Source organism: Halichoerus grypus, chromosome 4, assembly GCF_964656455.1.
Source record: "Halichoerus grypus chromosome 4, mHalGry1.hap1.1, whole genome shotgun sequence".
In the NCBI taxonomy this organism is placed as follows: domain Eukaryota; kingdom Metazoa; phylum Chordata; class Mammalia; order Carnivora; family Phocidae; genus Halichoerus; species Halichoerus grypus.
In genome coordinates, this window is record NC_135715.1 from 154320155 (window position 1) to 154339726 (window position 19572).

The following is a 19572-nucleotide window of genomic DNA, read 5'->3' on the forward strand; positions in this document are numbered from 1 at the left end:
TTCCAACTTTACAGAAAAAGACCTCCTAAGACCTCATCTGCAATATCTAGCAGTGGTTTCATCGGGAGAAGGAAGAGGTCCAACAGGTGTGGAGCAGAAGAGAGGTGTTTAGTAGTCATGGTTCTTCAGTCAGTACATTTTCAAAAGGGAAATGAAACCTTCAGTTAATCACAAAGATTCTTTATGTGAAGACATATTAAGAGAGCTTCTGTGTGTTCTGTAAATGAAGATACAGTCTGCTTAATTAATAAGGATTTTATTTACTATCTGCAAAGGGCTGTAATTATTTGTAAGTATCTCTAAAGCTTTATGCCATACATCTTAATGCCTATTCATCAGATAGCAGGTTTTGTAGTGTTGTTGCTGTTTCTCCCCTATACATCCCTTCCTTATGACACTATTGCACAGTAGTTTGGAAGATTAAGACTAGAAAACAGAATTCTCAATAGCAGCCGGCTGTGAGGTTGGCTAAATATTTAGTTGGCTAAAATGTATTGATAGATACTTGTATATAAAACTTACAGACAATAAGGTTTACCTATTACGTGTGTGTGTGTGTATTTCCCCACAAACACCAACGATACACTGACATTCATCCTACTTGTTAGCTATGCTGTCACTCAAAACGGATATGACTGCTCTCTAATGACATCTGGCAGCAGTAAACCAAGATTAGAGGATGGAGTGATCGGTTAGGTCTCCAAGCGGATCTGTGCCGCTTTCAATTCCAACCAATCAGTGACACCTGCATGTGGTAATCATTCTCCTTGGTTACAAGCGCTGGCAGAAGGGAGAGAACTGCTTTTCAAGCTAGAGCAAAACGAGCTAAATATAAATGTGAAAATCCTCTTCATAGTAAAATTTTAATCCCATTTTTAAAGGAAGAAATAACAGAGCAGTTTTATTCATATTTTCAATTATTTTGTAGTAAGGTAGACAAAGCTTAAGCACACCCATGAAGGATATTCATGGTGGGGAGGTTGTCTTCCAGGGTCCATGATAAGAATTCAAACCCCTGTCCAGTATCCAGGTGGGGCTTCAAACTGCTGGGCTGGTGCCCACGACACCAGTATCCTTTTTAGTTACTTGTTAGAGATGTGTGAACCTTTCATCTTGTGAAACTTGCCAACCTCAGGAATATTTTATGAGTTACCAGCTTTGCAACTTTTGCGGAATACATTCAAACATCACTTTTAGAGGCAGCAGGACTACAAATGTTTCTCCAAAGATTAAAAAAAGGGTATAGAAAAAGGAAACCCTGGAAAGATAACCAGTAGCATGTTCACATTGTTTCCCGGGGAACTCTCCTGTATTCTCTAACTTGAAATCAGGCCCTGACATAGGGGTCAGCAGACCTTTGGCCTCAAGTGATCATTCTCAATCAAATCGCTCTCCAGAAAAGCAGAACCATTACAGGTAATACGCTTCTTCCATTTTTTTAATCAGTCATTTATCTGCCCTTCTTGGGGAAAATAAGATACTATTTTATAATTTAGTATTTTTATTTCCCCTCTTTTCCAACAAATTTAATCTTTTAACAAATTTAGTCTTATTTAATCTTCTAACAAATTTTCATCTCAATATTTAATAGATGATGAAATATGCCAGTTTTTTTTTAAATAAACTTCCAAAGATCCTGTAAAAAAACACACTATTCTTTTTTCAAATGTCCACAGTAATACATCGTTATTTTTAGCCAAAAATAATGCCTGTGGAACCCTAGAAGGCATTATGGACAGCTGGATGTTAGATCTAATGAATAGGACAAGCCTGGCTTTAGATCTTGAATTAAACTGCTCTGAAAATTTGACCTGTATAACTAGTTCAGTGAGAAAGATTAAAATTGATTTTGGGAACAGATTTTTGGGAGCAGACCTACATAATTGGCCTTGCTTATGAAGAAAAAAACTAATTATAGAACATCTAGTACATTTCAGGGTCTCAGTGTCATGGATATTTTTATTGGCTACCTTGTATCCATTCTCCCTCCAGATATTATTTTAAGCAGTTTATGAAGTCTCTATGGGAATTTTCCCCTGGATTGTTCCTGAGGAGGGGACCCAAGCCAAACAGCATATTAAATGATGAATATCCGAAACCTATCTAACCAGAATAAATCTCAGAAATTTGGAGGATTTATATGAGAAATTACCTTTTTTGCTCTTAAACTAAGAATTTAGGAGCTGTAGCCATCTTGCTACCAGAAAATCTAAGGGTAACTGTTCCAATTTACTAGAAATGAAAGTTGAGATAAGGTCAGAGAGAAACCAAGATCTGGAATATTGTTTAAGCCACTGCATCAAGCCTGATCATAAGTCACTCCCTGTATTCACAGACTTTTCAACCAATCAAGCACCATCATAGAAGGCCACAGAACAGCTGACTGCACCATACTGGTAAACCAAGTGGCCAGCAGAGGCAACAGCATCTAACACTTCCCACTCCCCACACAACAGAAAGGTTAGCTTTCCCAACTTGCCTCTGTTAGAGCGCGCAACGTTTTATGGGCATGTTGTTCTTGAAAGGGAGATATTGGTTGTTTTGTCTAAAAGGCAGAAAAAGAGAAATGAGTTATTGCTGCTCATCTTTTAGATATCATAACCAGGTAAAGTGAGAACAATATTCACTGCAATATGTCTCAAGCACTTCTAGATAAGAAGATGACTTAAACTAGATGAAACCACTGAAAATATAAATTAGAGGTTCATCCAACCTACCCAACTTACTGTAAAGTAACTATTAACAAATAAGGCCCTTAAAAATGATAAATCTGTGGGGCACCTGGGTGGCTCAATTGTTAAGTGTCTGCCTTCGGCTCAGGTCATGGTCCCAGGGTCCTGGGATCAAGCCTCGCATCGGGTTCCCTGCTCTGCAGGAAGCCTGCTTCTCCCTTTCCCACTCCCCCTGCTTGTGTTCCCTCTCTTGCTGTCTCTCTGTCAAATCAATAAATAAAACCTTTTAAAAAAATGATAAATCCGGTGATAAATCCGGGAAAAGCCTAACCAGACAGGATGCCAGGCTAATAAGCATAAACTATGACTGTCCTGGAAAACCCATAAGAGAGGAATTTTTCTAGCTATGAGGAATTATAAAACCAAAGGATGGGTGAGGTAGGTACAATGCCTAATTGTAATCACAATGCCGTTAGCTAATATGTAACAAAAATATGACTTTATTAATTCACTTCTTCTGTGGAATATTATGCACCACTAAGATACATCTTAATATTAAAGAGATGACCAGAATAAAATTTCTCACCCTAAAATAACACACATTCATCAGTGGAGAAAGACATGTTCACAGATGTTTACAACACAAACATTACAAAGTAAGGTACAGGCAAGATATAATAAGCATGCAGGATACTGACTACCTTGTTCTCTTTGGGGAGGTGGGAGAGGGAGTAATAAAAAAGCTTCAAAAAAAGAGTACAATTTTGAGCTGCATAACAATGGAATAATAGATATTTAGAGGCAACTAAGCAAAAGAAGTCTAGGCTTGAGTAAGGGAATAGAAGATGGGGAAGTATGAGGTCTAAAAGGAAATCGTGTATTTACCGGAAAGTACCAACATGCACTTGTCATAGGTGAGGCTGTGAAGTTTCCTTGAGCGTAACTAGTTTAGTTAAAATAATCACACAGCTAATATTTATAAACCACCCCACAGTTCATCAAAGAATTTCACATATGCCACTTTATATATAACTACGCTACTCTTGTAAAGATACCATATAATGGCTTAGTAACTTTAGGTTGATTTTCTTATGAAAACATTAAAACATTAAATCCTTCTAATAATCCTCCTACTCTTTTCACCAAGATAAAATGACTAAGAATGATGCTGAAAGAAATTTTCATGGATAACTATGTCACATCTTTTCTAAATCCATTCCTTGGTAGTTTTTTAGCAAATTCATTGCTACTTTAGGACTTCTAAGATCTCAATAAACTTAGAAAGGTTCATTTTTATAAGTGAATTTATTAAAAGATTTTTTATTTTCAACAAAAGAATGATATAAATTCTGGAAGCCAAGGGTGGTATATTTTATTTACACTGGGGGAAAAAAACAATAGGAAAGAAATTCCCTAAGGAATTAAGGAACATTTGATTCCCCTTTATAAAGTAGTTTCCACTTTTAGTGCTCATCTTTAAAATATAGAAGCAAACTCACCATGCAAATTTTATGCATAGAACCAAAAGATGAACAACTTTCATTGATTCCCACCTGTATGCCCAGAGAGCCAAGAGAGTCCTTTCACTTAATTAAACCAAATGAAATTCTAAAATAAATTTAGAAATACTTACCTTCAAAAGAATCGAGGTATGCACTTCTCTCTAAAACCTCTGCTTGCCAACTTTTTCCCTTTAGTTAGGCAAGCACTTACATTATGTCATTAAAATCCTTCTCTTTTACTTACTAGAAATTGTTCAATCCAGAGAGAGATATTTTAACCCAAGTACAATATATTCTGTTTTCTTATAATGACCTACCATTCTAATCGCTTAATTTATGGTGTAGTTCATTTTTATTCTAATACATGGCATTAATGGTCGATATTTTAAATGTCTGCACCATTTAGTACATAATTAATTACATCATTTTCCCCCTACTCTCTCAAATGAGTTAAGTAGAAAGGAAACATTTAACTATTTATGATCTATGTAGATATGTAGCATAATGTGGAAATTTGGTAACACCCTACTTTTTAGTTCTATTAGTTTGCTGGACTGCCATAACAAAGTATTAAAAACTGTGTGGCTTAACCAAAAGAAAGTTTTTCTCTCACAGTCTGGAGGCAAGAACTCCAAGATCAGGGAGTTAGCAAGGCTGGTTCCTACTAAGGGCTGTGAGGGAAAATCTGTTCCGTATCACTCTCCTGGTTTCTGGTGGTCTGCATGCACTCTTTGGTGTTCCTTGGCTTGGACATGTATCACCCTGACCTCTGCCTTCATCTTCCCATGGAGTTCTGTGTGTGTATGTCCCTCTGTCTCTATGTTCAAATCCCCGCCCCCCCCCCCCCGTTTTTTTAGGGATACAGTCATATTGGATTAGAGCTCACTCTAATGAACTCATGTCGATTTGATCATCTGCAAAGACCCTATTTCTAAATAAGGCCAATTCATAGGCACTGCGGTTTTGAATTCCAACATCTTTTTTGCTATTCAAGCCATAACACTGACTGAGTTTTGAAATGTTTTTCTTTAAGCATACTGAGAAATGCTTAACTATGTGTCAAAATACCTGGGTTTAAATCCATCTGCTCCTAATCATGAAGGAATCATGTAATTTCTTCATGTTCTATGCTTTCACAAATATACCTCAGTATTCAGGCTCTGCTTTATCTTATCTACATCAAAATAAAGACAGATGTCAAGGAAGAAAAGACTGGAATGAAAACTTATAAAAGGGCCCTAAAAAAGGCAGAAGTATTAAGAAAAAAGATGAATTGAAATAATGAAATGAAATGAAATAAAAAAATAAAAGTTGTCTAAAAAAAAGTGGTTGAAATGGAATAGTGGCAAGGAAAATTCAATTCATGATTGGATTTGTTGAAGATAAAGAAACAATTCTTGAGGTCTCAGTTCTTGATTCTGCCCTCTGAGGGACACTAGAAGCAATAACAATCAAGTGATGATCACAAACAGATCACACAGCTTGATCATGCTTTCTAAATACTATGTCTTCACTAGTAGGAACTAGAACTCTTTGGAGAAATGCCTGATTCCAGGCTGGAGAAAGAAAAGTAAAAGATGAACTTGAATATTCTTGTTACTTCTGAATGTAAGGAAGTACTCAAAACTGAGACACACAAAAGGACACAGAAACCAACCTGAAGGAGCTCCCACGGCCAAATTAAGTGATAATAAATATTATAACCTCTTAAACATATCAGCCTACCGTAATACCATTTTTAATAATATTTTATATATCTATATTTATATGAAAAGCCCTTTCTTACAGTTGAGGGTCAAGTAATGAAATATGGAAGGAATGAAAAGATCCAAAAATCACCATTTGGCAACTATCAACATTTAGTTAGGCAAGACTCATAAATGGATACTAAAAGTATTAAGTGACATCTTGAGGTGTCACAAAATATTTATATCATCTCAGTATAACTCCTCACAAGATAATGAAAAAACATGACAGGAGCACCTTGATAAAGTGATCAAGTTAACATAACCAGTAATGAAACATTATCAATACCATATGCTAACAGGCACTGAGAACAGTATAACATCATTTCTGTGGTATTCCTGACAAAATCTCCATACCTAATCTGGACACATCAAACAACACAAAGAGAAATGCATTTTATGTAAAATTACTGACCCATTTTCAAAAAAAATTAATGTCCCAAAATGAGAGACTTAAAACATGACAACTTAAGGCAGTACATGATCCAGGATTTTCTTTTGATACGAATGGTATTATTGGGACAGTTGCCAAAACCTGAATAATGTCTTCAAATTAGATAAAAGTGTTGTATCAGTGTTAATTTCCTAATGTTGTTAAGTGTATTGTATTCAGTGAGATATTTACAGAAGAAGAGATATATCAGTAACGTACTCACAAATACAACAAAGGGGAAAGGGGGGGATCTGAGTGAAGAGTATATGAGAATTTTTGTACTATTCTTGAAACTTTCTGTATGTCTGAAATGATTTTAAAATTAAAAAAATAAAAGTTAAAAGTTATTTAACCTCTTACATGATGAACAGTAAAACATGAAAAGAAAACAAAGGTGTTACTCTTGAATTAGGAGAAGTAGGCAATACATAGTAGCTTGTAACCAAAAAACTACAGGGGGTGCATAAAGGAGAATTTCAGCATCACTTGGACATGGAAGATATGCAGAGACGGGAATACCAAGATAGAACAGCAGCAGCAGATGCAGAACCTCAAGGGTTCTAGTGCCCCAAATACCTGCGTTCAATTCAAGTGCATTTGCTAGCTGTGTGTACTAGGGCGATTTACTTAAGTTTTTTGTCTTGTTTTCCTTATCTACACAATAGAGATGCTTAATCTTAGTACATCCATTGATACAGATATAGCGAAAATTAAATCAATTAATCCAGGTAAGAGCACCTATAGGTAATATTGTATTAGGTGACTAGGGCTACCATAACAAAATACCACAGACTGGGAGGCTTAAAGAAACAAAACTTATTTTCTCATAGTTCTAAAGGATGGAAGTTCAAAATCAAGGTGTCAACAGATTTCGTTTCTGCTGAGGCCTCTCTTTGGCTTGAAGATGGCCATCTTTTCACTGTTCACATGGCCTTTTCCCTAAGTATGTGCATCCCTGGTTTTTCTTATAAGGACACCAATCATAATGGGTTAGGGTCCCATCCTTATGACTTCATTTAACCTTAATTACTTCTTTAAAGGCCCTATCTCCAAATATGCTTACATCAAGAGTTAGGGTTTCAACATACAAATTTCAGAGGGACATGGTTTGGTCCACAAAAGGTATAAATATTATTAATGAACAATATATGATTATTTGGACCATGATTAAGCATAATATAATGGTCCAAATGGCAAAACTGAATTTATGTTCAAATGAATAGAAGTTATATTTATTGTGCAGCTTTAAAGGTCTGAGAAGAAATACACTGTAAAGTAATTTGCAGTTCCTCTGTCTAGAACCTAACTTTATTATAAAGATGGCTATTTCAAACTATAATCAAAGCTTTGACAGGTGGTCAACAGTGTCATCCAATCTAATGTTGGGTTCCAAGAACTCATATTGTTTCAATTGTCAGTAATAAAATCAAATGAGCGTTACCTCAGCCACTTTTGTCTGGCTTCAAAATATAACATGCTTAAAGTTTCCTGTGAAGGCAAAAGAAATGACTGAACACTTTTTGCTCAATCTACACTATGCAGTCAAGGGGAACAGTGGGTATTACCACATTATCTAATTGCAATTGCTATCCTAAGAGAGATAAATTAAACACACTGAAATATTTTTCAGAGAAGGCATTTTTCATATCTATATAATTTTTAATAGAAAGATCATTTGAAAGGAATTATATTACCATAATATTTTGATATTCCTGTAGATTTAAAATCCAGTATTTTATTAAATTGCCAGGGAATCTTAAGAATTTCTGCTCTTTCAAGTAATACCAATGGTTAATACACTGTAATTAGCCAACGATGCTATAGAAAGCAATTTTAACTGCAAAGATGAACGTGTGTGTACACACATACACTATATATATATATGGTCTATGGCAAAAAACTAAGTTAATTGCAGGATTCTTTATTTTCTTTTCAACTGAATAAAGTCAGTGATTGATTTAAGTTCCCTATATATCAGGTTTAGCATGCTTTAACCTCCTCAACTTAACCCTTAAGTAATTCACAGTCTTTTTATTCCTTACATTTTAAAAGAGCTCATTTACTTTCTTTGTTCTCTATGATTTTTTATTGTGTTTCCCATTTAGCCTTATCAATTTTGAACACTTGGTGCATTTCCATCTCTATCTTTTTTCTAGTCCAATTATTTTCAACAAAACAGACATGCATTTTTTTTGCTTGCTTAGTTTAACCCTTGACATAGTTAAATATCATTTCTGAAACTTCATGATAAAACAGGGAAAATATAAAGCATTGGACATTTTGTGGGTTGTTTCAAAGAACAGACACTGCTCCACTGTGGAAGACACAGAAGACAGTAATAAGAGAGCAAATGCCAATAACTGATAGTTTGCAAAAGACAATCCTTGAAGGTCCCATGTTAATCTTTGGAACTTGGTTTTGTTTTTAGTTCAATTTTTTCAAAGTATGTTCATGCTAAGATGCTTTTATTTTGACAAAGGTTTTCCTCATGTTTCCCTCTCATTTTTTCAATATTCACCTCAGGTTTCAAGACAGATTGATGCCCCACTATTTGCCAACTCATTTAGTTAAAAGAGAAATTCGATGTGCTATATTTTTCTGTTTGTCTGGGGAAATCCATCTGATACTATGCATATTACACTCCAGATTAAATTTCATCAAAGCACTACAGACACTTTACTGATTAATATACTAAAATCACTACCTTTCAGAGTATGCTCTATTTACAGAAAGACTGTTGCAAAAATTCCCAGTAGAAATTTGTTTAAAACACATTTCAGTGACTCAATATGTGTATCTTCTTTGGAATATTTTGTGAAAAAATAAAACATCTGTAATTGACATCTGTATTTTTAGATGGTGTTTCCAGCACTTTGAATTATAAATTTGAACATATTCAGAAAAATGTTGAGAATATTTTCTTGCATACACACAAATTGAATATGTAATCTGATCTGGGTTATGCAGCTAAACCCCATACTAATAATCATATTTCAAAATATTTTGATAATGGAAAAGCCCTCCACTTTTGAGTGTCATTTTAATGGTAGATGTTTTGGAAAATCCATTCAAACAAGTACTTCTCATTTATTGTTGATGTTTTCCTTCATGTTGATGAAGCTCATCAGTACAACACTTCCATTCTCCTTCTGCCCATTTTCTTAAATCCATTTTAGGAAAGGTGTGGTGGCTTGTCTGGTTAGTAAATTTGGCAAAAGAATAGGCACACTCATCTTAGATCTTGCTTATGCCTCTTGGATTCTGCCTATTCACAGAAAACACACATTCTGCTTTCTTCATCAAGAACAGGTTTGTACTTTGGTCAAGGAATATCCTCCCTAGCCTGGCACTGCTGTTCTGTACAGTTCTATTGACACCCTAATTAGACTTTCTCACCAAGATCTACTCTTCTCTTAGCCTTTCATCAGTAATAAATGTGCTGTATTAGCTTCAGGTGGCTTGTCATTTATTTCTCAACAGGTTCATAATACTGTAAACATGAGGATTCTAATAATTTAGAATGCACCTGATGGAATTTGTTAAAAAATCACTAGAATTAGATGCCTAGATTTTAATGTACTTATTCTAAATTTGGCAGAGGAAAACAACAATAAATAAAATATAGATGATTTATATAATATAATCACCAAATGTTATATTGTGTAAACATATATACTCTAATAACAGATAATTTCATTTTTTTTTTGCCTGTGAAATAGTTTTTATTTATTTACTTATTTTTTAAAGATTTTATTTATTTATTTATTTGAGAGAGAGACAGAGAGAACAAGCAGAGGAGAGAGAAGGGACAAGCAGACTCCCAGCTGAGCAGGGAGCCCAATGCGGGGCTTGATCCTAGGACCCTGGGATCATAATCCAGCTGAAGGCAGACACTTAACCGACTGAGCCACCCAAGTGCCCCAAAATAGTTTTTAAAAATCATGTACTTGGCAATAGAAACACAGAGGACTGTTGAAACCTTTGGCAAACATTGTGCATGAGTCTGTTTCTCCTTGTAATTCTATCCATTTTTGTTTTGTGCATTGTGATTCTCTTTAATTTGGTGTATAAATATTTAGGATTGTTATGCCATAATTAAGAATTGACCTTTATCAGTATAAAATTTCCCTTTTTATACCAGCCAATATGTTTTGGCTTTTTGTCTATTATTAATATATTCATTCCAGCTTTCCTTTGTTTAGCATTAGGATGCTATATCACATATTCATCCTTACGTAAATAATTAATTTCTCTATTTATGCTGAAAGTGGATTATGTTTAGGCAGTATATTATTGTGTCTTGCCTTTCTTACATAATCTGAAATTCTTTGTCATTTAAGTAGGTATTTAGACAATTTACATTTAATATAATAATTGATATACCTGAGTTTAAATTTACCATTTTATTTGTTTTTCATTAATTCTACCTGTTATTTTTCTTTTTCATATTTCATATTTCTGCCATCTTCCTTTGTTGGTTTTTCATTATAGGTAAAATGACTGTTTTAGAGTTTATATGTATATGACTTTAACTTACATTCTATTTTCAACTAATAATATATCACATATGTTGTAAGAACTGTATGTTATGTTCTGACAGTACAGTTGTTTCCCCCTACTGCCTTTTGTGTTATTGTAACATATTTTACTTCCACATATGTTATAAATCTCACAATATATTGTTAATATTTTTGTTTTTGTTTTAACAGTTACTTGTTTTTTGAAGATAATTTTTAAAATGACAACGGTCATTTATATTTACCCAGAGAGTTACTTTTTCTCAGTGAGCTTTATTCCTTTCTGTAGATTCAGACTTCAATCTGAGTGGGCTTTTTCTTTTCCTGAGGATTCTCTTTAACATTTCTTGTAGTTCAGGTCTGCCGGTGATTGTTTCACCTTATGTATGTCTGAAAAAGTCTTTATTTCACCATCATGTTTGAAAGATATTTTTGCTAGCTATAGAATTCAATATTGACTCTGTTTGTTTTTCTTTAAAGTAGTTTAAAAGTGTAGCTCCACTGTCTTTTGACCTGCATTTTTGATGCTGTAATTATTCTTTTTGTTTTTCCCTGTGGAATGTTTAATTTATTCTGGCTGCATTGATTGAGATTTTTAATATGAGGGTTTATAGTTTTCATCAAATTAGGAAATTTTTGGGTAATGATTTCTTCAAATATTCTTTCAGCACCCTATTTCCTTGAATACTCCAGGATATATCACATATATTAGGCTGTTTTCAGTTTTCTTATGGTTCACTAAACTGTTTTATTTTCCTGCTTTTTCTCTCTGACTTTTATTTTGAATAGTTTCATTTGCAATGTCTTCAATTCACTAAACTTTTCTTACTCCTTTTAGCCTCAAATTAATCCCACCTATCATTGTATTATTTATCTTATAAATAAAAGTTTTTATCTCTGGAAGTACAATATTTTTATATCTTCCATACCCATATTTAATGTACTCAATATTTTCCCTACCTTCTTAAATATATATAGTTGTAATAGATTTTTATGTCCTTGATCACTAATCTTAGCAGAGTGTGTGTGTGTGTGTGTGTGTGTGTGTGTGTGTGTGTGTCTTGTTTTGGATCATTTTAGATTTATTTCCTTCTCCTTGTGGGTCATGTTTCTACTTCATTGCATATGATATTATTTTATATTGGAAGCCAGATATTTTGAATTTATCTTGTTTGTTGCAGGATATTTGTATATTCCTATAAATATCCCTTAAATGTTTACTTGGATGTAGGTAAATTACTTGGAAAGAGATTGATCTTATAGGATTTTTTTAAGCTTTCTTATGGCAGAATCACCATAGACTTTATTTTAGGATTTCTTTTTCCCACTATTGAGACAATACTCTTGTTATTACTGTAGTGTAAGCCCCGTGAATTATAAGCTTCCCACTCTGGCTGAGAGCAACATGGGCTATTTGAAATCATGAGTGAGCTCTGAGTATTGTTCCCTCTGCTGTTTTTGGGTTATTTTTTTCTTTGGCTTCAGGTAATTTCCTTATAAATTAGCACCAATGAGTATTCAGATAAAGACTCAAGGGAGGCCATCTGGAGATTTCTTAAATTCTCTATGAAAATCTCTTCTTTTCATTACCTGAAGCTTCCCTGGTGAAGAAGTGAAACAACAAATAGATGGTGGGCAATGCACCTAACAACAATGGTATGAAAGAGACAGACAGCACATCTCTTCACATTCTATTGTCAAAAACATAGTCATATATAAACACCCATAACAAAGATATTGGGATATATGGAATTGTTTTTCCAGGTTTGGGATATTATAAGTTTCTATGAATATTTCAGTAAGGGTCTTTGTGTAGATATAGGTTTTCACTTCTCTTGTATAAATACCTAGATCATCTGGAAATTGTATGTTTAAATTAATAAGAAACTGCCAAAGGTTTTACAAAGTGGTTCTATTATTTTAAACTCCTGGCATAAATTTTGGTGTTTGATTTTCCCCAACACTTGGTAGTACCAGTCTTTTTTATTTTAGTCATTCTAGAGGGTTCCTAATAACATCTAATTATGGCTTAATTTGCATTTCCTTGATGACTAAAATTATTGAGCCATTTAATTTTATTTTTGTTTATTGGCTCTTCATATTTACCTTTTTTGAAATGTCTGTTCCATTCTTTCTCTATTTTAAACATAAGATCTTTGTTTTACAATTGTGGTATAAATTCTTTTTGAAAGATAAAAGTGCTTTATCCTATTCAAATAAAGAGATGAATATAGATATGGATATATATGTATAATATATGTATATATTACATGTGTATTTCTTTTCTTTCAGCTGAAGAGTTGTGTTTTCATTTTCTTAAATATTTTGAAGAGCAGGAATCTATTTTTGATAAAATTCAATTTAAAAATTACTTTTAATTTTTACCTAGAGTGCATTTGTGTCTGCTTGTCACACAAAATTATTATTGCAAAACCAGGATGATTTTTCCAAATGTATTATTCTAGATACAATATAGGTTTGACTCTTTACATTTAGGTCTATGATCAATGGTTTTATATCATTTCATCAAAATATAATTTGCAGGCAATAAAGTTATCCAATTTTACATGTATAATTTATCATTGTGACTAATATACATAGTTGTGTAACAACCAACAAAGTGATATAGAACATGTTTATCTTCCTATAAAATTTCCCTATATTCCTGTGAAGTCAATTCTCTTCCCCTCATCTGGCTATTGGCAAATAGTGATCTGCTTTATATATTATACATTAAAATTACAATCATGTGCTCTCTATTAGACAATGTATAAAACTAGTAATTTTTGTGTATTTTATTCAATTTTCTGTTGTTTATGGTGGAAGGGCTAATCCAGCATTAGTTTCTTTATCAGGATGAAAGCAGAAAGTTTTATATAATCTTTTGCAAGATCAAATATTTAAGTATATAATGACTCCTTTACTTGAAAACTAGCTTAACTGGATTAAGAAATGCAAAGCAAAAGAAATGGTTTCAAAGACTGAATCCAGCTTGACATTTATTTCAACAGTATTCATTGAGATAGAGATATTTGCCTACTCTAAAACTTTCTGATCAGGAGGTCAAGGAGGTCAAATGTAATTATCAAAATATAGTAAAACCACTTTCCAAAATGCTTTATAATTACTTTTTTGGGTGAAAGTGTACCCTTATATTGATTGCACCCACCTATTTGCAGCAATAGCACTTTTACTGCAGATCCAAGTTCTCACAAATCTAGACAAATTAGCATTGCCCTTGCAAACTTTTCATTTAAAGCTAACAAATGATTCCTATGTTGTGGAAAATATGGAAAAACAACAAATGTGGCCAAGGAAAGAGAATGTATAAGAAAGGCATTTAATGGCAAGCACACATAGATATCAGCAACTTATTTTTTAACAACAGAGAAAAACACAGGAAAAGGAACATTTTCCTTTCATGAGGAAAGGACCTTACTTTGCACAGTCTTATTTATTTTACTTGACTTATTTTTTCTTTTGTGTACTTTCACTGCACTTCTGATTCTACCTCCAAGTACAATTCACACAATTCACTGAAATAATAATAATAATCTACAATATTTATCCTTCTTTGAAAGCTAGTATATAGTTACTCACTCATAACTAAATGCATATGTTGCAGGAAAAAAATCCATTAAGTGCATTTGGAACCAGAATTTCTATTGAAATTCACAGCATGATACAAAGCAAAGGTAAAAAAAAAATGTTATCATCATTATAGGATTGGACTTAATGGGAAACTAGAGTATTGCCCTGTCAATTGCAGCTACAGAAATTGATTCACTTTGTATTTCTGCCCTGAAAAAAGCACTCTAATGTGACATTAAAATATGTTTTATTTTGTGTTTTAAGATTTTAGAGAATTTTATTTTGAGGATAGCATAAAATAATAGACTCCAAAGGAAGATGCACACAACTAACAAAATATACATAGAAAGGTGAAATCATGAACAGGTGAATTCTAAAAGAAAGCATAAGTAGAGCAAATCATTTAGAATGAGATACCAATGCAATAAATTATATTAATCACAAAGCCCTAGGAAAAATGTCTAATTTATATAAATGTATGTGTATATATTGAGAGAACCACTGAACGTTATTTCATTTAAATATTCAGGATTTCCAAATTTTTGTTGTTATTTTTATTGCTACATATTACTGATCTTCAAACCTCAAATTAGGGTTACCTTTACTCAAAATCTCTAAAATGTTTGTATAGATTCATTATTTATAAAGGAGTCTAGATATAGCTACTCGGTAAGTGTTTGAATAATAGTTACAGAACTACTATTCATTGTGTACATATTATGAACCATTCAGTTGTGTGCTATTAAAACTGTGTGGGCAGAGGGAAGTGATAGGTCTTGGTTTTCGGGATGTGAATACTTCCACCAAGGCTGCTTTCAACCTGCCAATGCGACATCACGGTACAGGAGTTGAAAAAAGATGCATACATTCTGCTTTTGCACATTGGTGTATGAGCTGGTTCCTGTATAAAAATATATTTGTTGAGAGGATGTTCTGCAACACTTTGATGTAAAATGTGGAAATGGTGGTGTTAAGTACTGGTGAATTTATCAAGGATATGCAGCCAGAATGGGAGAGTTAGGATTCATAACCCAGCTCTCTTTCCCTGCAATACCCAAGATCTGTATGCATACAGGTTCAAACACACACACACACACACACACACACAAGTTGGATTTTTATATAGATAGAGGAAGACTCTAATAACAATACTGCTGTAGTTAATATATATATTTATGTTAGTTGTTTGCCTTTCCGCTTATTTAATCATATGGATTCACTGAATGCAAAGAGGAAATAAATAACGAAACTTCACTGATTCTTACCATTGTTTACATCAGGTTTTGAAATTTCACTGCATAAGTTTTAAACAGGAGTTTTTAAATGATTCAAGGTGTGTGATGCAATAGTATGTGGCTAGAAGTCAGTTGCTTCGTGTTCCTCAAGAAGCATCACAGTGCTGGGTGAGTGCCTTGGCAGATGTAAAATCTCCCTTCTTCCCTCTCAATCTCTCACTCAATCTCTCCTTCTTTTCCTTTTTTTTGTCCCTCACAAATTTTCAAGTTATGTGGACATTATTAAGCTACTCTTTTGGATAGACAGACATGACTATTCTTTTCTATGAAACCAACTGAATCCTACATATGATTTATAATTTAAATTATAATTTACTTTTAAATATAAATTTAAATATAATTTATAATATATAATTTATTTCCACACCTCATTTGAATTTATGTAGGTCCGAATTTATAAGCATGTATTTTACTGCCATTCATTTGGTAAATAAATTAACAAGTCACAAAGTCATTTAAAATCTGCATACGAAATAAGGCAACTCTGAACAGTGCTTCTATATGACAATTCACAGTACTAACACATAATTCTGCAAATGAAAATTTACTAAAGCCTTTTAGAGTCAAAATTAAGACTGAAATCTGCAGAGCAGCAGGGAAAATGGTAGACTAACTAAATTAGAATGCCCATCTTCTTTTAATAATCTACTTAATATTCTTTTTTAAAATTATGACTTTTATTTTATCTCAAAAGAAGGTTTACAGATTTCATAATGCCACCCTTTATTTTGGCCTTAAAATTATGGTGGAAGAAAAGCAGTCAAATAATATGTTTCAAATCTCTATCCTCTATACTCAAGTTACTTAATGCAGTTGCTTTGGTAACTTTGATTCCGCGGAGGGACTCAGAGCTTATACTATTCCTGAGAAATTCCATCTTTGGAAACATTATGCCCAGTTTATGAAAATGAATACCCTTCTAAACACTGGCTTTTAGATTTGAGAGAGATTAATTTCAACAAATTATAAGTCCAATGTGTCTTCACTAAAGAGGACAAATTTTACTGGGGAATGCATTGTATCTATGCTAAGCCCACCCAAGAAGGTGTTTCCCTGTACAAACCTGGTGCTAATCATATTGTTCTCAACAAGCCTTTTTATATTTCTTATCTCTTGAAAAAGGGTTACAGTAAATCTACAATTTCTTATTGGCTTAGAATTTACCCAATTGTTTTCCTAAGTGTGCTCCAAAGAACTGACCGGAAGCAATCTTGATGAGATTTACATTAAAAAAAAATAAGGTCAAATAATTTCTAGAAATGTATACCAGAATCTAGAAGTTAAATGTTTTCTTAATCACATTTAGTTATTTATATAGAGCATCCTCAAAAACAAAACAAAACAAAACAAATTAAAAACAAACAAAGGAGTCACTATGTTCTCTGGAAATTACCTTAGGAAATTCTGCCACAGAAATGTGTGAGGCAAGTGTGCGCAAATTCTGAGTCCTGGGAATGGAGCCAAACAAACTTTGGGTCTCCATTTTCCTAAGAGGAAATAAATCACAATCAAGCTAGATAATATTTGAAAACAAATACAGTATCAAATTCTAGTTATTCACACTTATGTTCATGGCTGCCCCAATCCTGGGTAAGAATACATAGTTGATACCCTCACCATATTTCTGTATCAGTTTATTGTTCACAGTTGAATCTAGGCTCTAGACTAATTTTCTGAGATCAACATTTAGGTCTCTCTGCTATGTTCATCATGCTTATACTAGGATTATACTAGGGTTGAACAAATTAGTAAATATATTTTAAGCAATGAGAACCAGGTTGTCCATGATTTGGGAAAAAAAGTTAGAAATAAGGAAAGGGAGAAGCCTAGAATGAAACTTGGGATGTTGGACTGGAATTGTTGAATGCATGGTTAGGGAAAAAAAAAAAAAAAGATGATAAAAATTTACCCTGACAAAAAAAAAGCAAACCACAAAGCAAAGCAAAACTCCCAAACTAAAAATATGAATTAGACATCCTACATAATAATTTTCAAATATAGTAAAACTGACTTTGAATATCTTTTTTTTTATCTAACGTTTTCTCTCCGATTGTTTTTATTTCTCTAATTTTTTGTCCTCTTGGTCCTCTATCTACACACACACCATGCACAGACACAAACCACATGCAAACACACATTTATATATATATTTAGACTGTGAAAAACAAAACAAAACGAAAGCTAAACAATGGAAAAGAACAGTATGTACACTATAATCTATAAAAAGCATACCAGAAATAAAGGTATATCTGCATCTGCGCATTGAAAGAGCTTATGTATCAGTGAACATTAACCTAAAAACTTCAACTTTAAGATGAGTCCTATCAAAACTGTTAGACAATAAAGGATAAAGGAAAAAGTGTTTGGAGCCTTCAAGCAAAAAGACCATATTTATTATCAAAAGGGAACAAAACCTGATTGGTGTCTGATTTCTTGATTCTGGAGGAACAGGCAATGCAAATCAACAAGGAATTCAATTACAGAGAAGAATGACCAAAGATTTTACAAATAGCCAATTTCCCTTTAAGGATCTTGTCTTTAGGAAACTATGGAACATGCAAGAACCCAAGGAGCACTGTATTTAGAATCCTCCTGAGAAATCTACTAGAAAATGAGCTGCAGCTAACCAAGAGATGATATTGGACATTTTATCAAAAATGTATGCATTGAATATATTTAGTTATAGATCAAAGACTAAATGGAACAAAGGTGATAACCAATGTATAAACTGATACACATATTGATAAGGCATAAAGAATACAACTAAAAATGTGGAAGAGAGAAGGAAGGTGGAAATAGAATAAGCTCAGGGATTTTTACATGGGCATATGAGAGTCTCTCTGTTAGCTTGGGGTGCCATAACAAAATACCATAAAGTGGATGGCTTAAGCAACAGAAATTTATTTTCTTAAAGTTCTGGAGGCTGGAACTCTGAGATTAAGGTGCCAGCAGGGTTGGTATCTGGTGAGAGCTCTCTTCCTGGATGCAGACAGTCACCTTCTTGCTATGTCCTTATGTTGCAGAGGGAGAGACAGCTCTGTGGGGTCTCTTTTTATAAGGGCATTAATCCCATCATTGAAGAACCTACCCTCATGACCTTATGTAAGACTATCTCCCAAAGGCCTCATCTCCAAATATCATCACACTGGGATTTGTGGCCTCAGTGTGTGAATTTGGAGAGTGAATATTTCAATCCATAGCAGAGACCAGAGATATTTTTATAGCTAAAAAACCCAAAGTTAAAAGTTTAAGCAGGGGAAAAGGACAAGAATACTATATAATGTCATTAGTATAAACATAGCCAGTAGAATAAAAATATATACTTCCTAAATACCAGAGCAATACACTGGAACAAAGAAAACAAACCACAGAGAAAGAGTATATATAACATGAAGGCCAAAATTATCAGAACAAACACTCTATGATGTAATTAAAACCACACATATGTTGTATCAATAGATGTGAATGTAAACTGACACTTACAAAGCAAACAAAAAACTATAAATTAACTCACAAAGTAAAACCCATGTCAATACTGTATTCAAGGGGCATGCCTAAAGCAAAGTGACTCTGAAAGACTAAAATTTAAAGGATAAGAATATTACACCATCACAGAGAAAGAAAATAAAGGAGGCACTGCTATTCTGATACTAGAGAAGGCAGAATTCAGACCCCAAATATTAAACATATTGATAAAGAACAACTTGAAATTCTAAAAGCCACACTCATAGTAAATATATAACAGTTTTGACCATCTACACAAAAGTGCAAAAAAATAAACAAAATGAACTTAATAAATAAAAAAGTACACGAAAGA

The 19572-nt window shown here is 33.3% G+C and overlaps 1 long non-coding RNA gene across 1 annotated transcript in view; it reads right to left on the minus strand.

Moving 5' to 3' along the window:
• Positions 1 to 2495: 2495 nt before the first annotated feature.
• LOC118525800 (uncharacterized) overlaps positions 2496 to 19572 on the minus strand; it is a 72973-nt gene continuing 55896 nt past the window's right edge. Inside the window, exons 3-4 of the long non-coding RNA XR_004912317.2 lie at positions 17149 to 17242; positions 2496 to 2545 (exon numbers count right to left, since the gene is read on the minus strand). This is a non-coding gene — a long non-coding RNA (uncharacterized LOC118525800). The remainder of the gene's footprint in view (positions 2546 to 17148; positions 17243 to 19572) is intronic.